This window comes from Macrotis lagotis, chromosome 1 (assembly GCF_037893015.1).
Source record: "Macrotis lagotis isolate mMagLag1 chromosome 1, bilby.v1.9.chrom.fasta, whole genome shotgun sequence".
NCBI classification, from domain to species: Eukaryota; Metazoa; Chordata; class Mammalia; order Peramelemorphia; family Peramelidae; genus Macrotis; species Macrotis lagotis.
Window position 1 is genome coordinate 28,859,679 of NC_133658.1, and position 3,593 is coordinate 28,863,271.

Sequence of the window (3,593 nt, forward strand, 5' to 3'; positions counted from 1 at the left end):
TTCATTTGAAAACTTTTGTTCATGTCCTTTGACAATTTATCAGTCAGGGAATGACTTGTGACCTTATTAATTTGATGCAGTTTTTTATATATTGTAAAAATGAGACTTTTATCATAACTCCTACTGGTGAAGATTTTTTTCCCAGTTTTCTTCTTTCCTTCTAATTTTGGCAGAAATGATTTTTAAATTAATATAGTCAAAATCATTCATTTTACAGTTAATAATGTGTTCTAATACTTGTTTGGTCAAAAATTTATTCCCTTGGCTCTCCCTGGCTGCCATGTTTTCCAACAGGACCCAGCTTTGGCTTCCCCCATAAGGAAATGGCCAGGGCCCATCCCAGAGCTCTAGGGCCCTTTTTGCTAAGGAGCCCAAGCTAACAAAGCTGGAGGACGACCATGGCGTCCAGCAGTAACTGCTGTCCGGGGAGAACGTGGTGCTGGTGATGGCCTATGGGAGCTTGGTATTTGTGCTGCTGTTCATTTTTGTGAAGAGGCAGATCATGAAGTCTCAAGAGGTCCTCATGTCCCTGTGGGACACAATGCTCCCAAGGATCTGAAGGAAGAGATCGACATCTGACTATCCAAGGTCCAGGATGTAAAGTATGAACCCCAGCTTCTTGAAGAGGGTGATGCCAGACTTTTGCAGCTGGAGACACCAGGAAATCAACATTGCTACAACTACTTGTACAGAATGAAAGCATTGGATGCCATTTGTGCTTCTGAGATCCCATTCCATTCAGAAGGCCGGCATCCTCATTCTCTAATGGGCAAGAATTTCCGCTCCTATCTGCTGGACCTGTGAAACACAAGTACCCCCTTCAAGGGTGTCTGCAAAGCTCTCATTGATACCCTGCTAGATGGGTATGAAACAGCTCAATATGGAACTGGTGCCTTTGGCCAGACTGAATAATCTACACTATCAGGAAGCACTGAGTGAACTGGCTGCTGCTGTCAAAGCTCCAGGTCGAAGTACCCAGCGTCAGCTCCAATCAGCAGCTATGGATCTAACACAGTCTCCTGAAGTGTCTTCCCCAACAACTATCCAAGTCACCTCTCTGCCCTCCAGCCGGAAGAGTAAAAGAGCTAAGCACTTTCTAGAGTTGAAGAGTTTTAAGGATAACTACAACACCCTAGAGAGCACTCTCGGACTGAATTTGGGGATAGTCATAGTCAATATGGTTCTACTATGAGATTCCAGTCTTAGTACCCAGGGATTTCTCCAGGGCAGGAGACAGAGCAGTGATATATTATGCCCAGAATTTTTGAAATGTGTTTCTGGAAGTCCTTCCTTAGCTTATCCCTCTGATCTGTTATACGACTTGAAGTTCCATGAGGCCCTCAGAAATCCCCCACTCCAAAAGCATTTTTATGGAGTTGAATCCACATATTTTTTTTTCTGTCTGTGTCACTTCCTCCTTACACAATTTATTATTGATCATGATTATGTTTTGACCTCTCCCAAAGACAGATTTATTCTAAATAGGTTAGTTAGTGGGGGTAGGAGAGGGGGCACTTGTGATGTTAGAAGTGGAAACCATATCTTACATACCTGGATGGGGACTCTAGCCCATGGATGTATTATTTAAAGTTGTGGGGTGAAAAGGGTGGACAGGAGCTAGGGTGTTATAATTAAACCAAACCCTATTCAAATTTATGTGGTGTTTAGTGTACTGCCTTGCAATCAAGATGAGACTAAGAGGAACTGATGTGATATAGCCACTAATTCCTTCCCCTCCCTCCCCAAGAAGTCACTGTACTAGTCTTTCTTTATAAAATGGTTAGTTAATAAAACAGCTGAAAAAATTTATAAAATGTATTCCCTTTCCATAGATCTGATAGATAGAGGATTTCTTGGTCTATTTATTTTCTGTCATGTCACTCTTTATGCCTAAATCCTTTAGTCACTTTGACCTTATTTTGGTATAGGGTGTGAGATGGGGATCTATGCCTAGCTTTTGCCATACTATTTTCCAGTTTTGCCAACCATTTTTTTTTTTCAAATAATGAAGTCTCGTCCCCGAAGCTGATGTCTTTGGTTTTGTCAGATACCAGAATTCTGTAGTCATTTACTGTGATCCCTTTTGAACCCATCCGAATCCACCGATCCATTAATCTATTTCTTAACTAGTACCAGGTAGTTTTGAAGACTGTGGCTTTATAGTATAGCTGTAGATCTGCCGGAGGTAGGCCACTTTACATTTTTTTAATCAGTTCATTTGCTATTCTTGTCCTTTTGTTGCTCCAGTTGAATTTTGCGACTTTTTCACCCCCAGCTAGGTAAAGCAGTTATTTGGTAGCTTAATTGGTATGACATTGAATAAGTAATTTAATTTGGGTACAATTGTCATTTTTATTATTTTAGCTTGACCTAACCATAAGCATTTGGCATTTTTCCAATTATTTATAGTAGACTTTATGGAAAATGTGCTTTATAATTGTGTTCATACAGTTTCTTATTTGTCTTGGGAGGTAGATTCCCAAGTATTTAATGTTGTCTATAGGTACTATAAATATAATTTCTCTTTTAGATGATTTTCCTGGATTCTCTAAGAATCCCATCACATCTTCTGCAAAGAGTGAAAGTTTTTCTTCCTCATTGCCATGTCTGATTCCTTCAATTTCTCTTTCTTTTCTTATTGCTACATCTAGCATTTCTAATACTATTTTGAATAGTAATGGTGATAATGGTCATCTTTGTTTCACCCCTGATTTTACTGGAAATGGTACCAGTTTATTCCCATTAAATATAATATTTCTTGATAGTTTTAGATAGATAGTATTTTTTACTTTAATGAAAACTCCATTTATTCCTATACTCTCTAGTGTTTTTAATGGGAATGGATGTTGTATTTTATCAAAGGCTTTTTCATCATCTATTGAGATAAACATATTATTTCTGTTGGTTTCACTATTGATATGTTTTGATTATATCTTGTTTTTCTAATGTTGTACCATCCCTGTCTATTTGTTATACATGCTACCTGATCATGGTGTATAATCCTAGTAATAACTTGGTGTTGTCTCATTGCTAGAATTTTATTTAAGATTTTTGAGTCGGGGCAGCTAGGTTGTGCAGTGGTTAGAGCACTGGCCCTGAAGTAAGGAGGACCCGAGTTCAAATCTAGCCTCAGAAATTTAAAAATTACCTTGCTGTGTGACAGCAGGCAAATCACTTAACCCCACTGCCTTGCAAAAAAACAAAAAAAGGTTTTTTTGCATCAATATTCATTAAGGTGATTGAACTCTTACTTTCTTTGCGTTTTGGTTCTTCCTTTTTAAGTATCAGCACCATGTTGTTGTAATAAAAGGAATTTGTCAGAACTCCTTCCTTTCCTAGTTTTTTAAGTAGTTTGTGTCCAATAAAAATTAACTGATTTTTAAATGTTTGGTGGAATTCACTTGTAAATACATCTGGATCTGGAGACTTTTTCTAAGGGAATTTATTGAGGGTTTCTTCATTTTTTTCTTCTGAAAAGGGGCTATTTAAGTCATTTATTTGTTTTTCTGTTAATCTAGGCAGTTTTTTATTTTTTAAATATTCATCCATTTCATTCATGTTATCTAAGTTATTGGTATACAGTTTGGAAAGTA

At 37.7% G+C, this 3,593-nt stretch overlaps 1 pseudogene; it reads left to right on the forward strand.

The window, feature by feature from the left end:
* Nucleotides 1-398: 398 nt before the first annotated feature.
* Nucleotides 399-1,192, forward strand: LOC141491285 (protein C1orf43 homolog pseudogene; annotated as a pseudogene).
* Nucleotides 1,193-3,593: the final 2,401 nt, after the last annotated feature.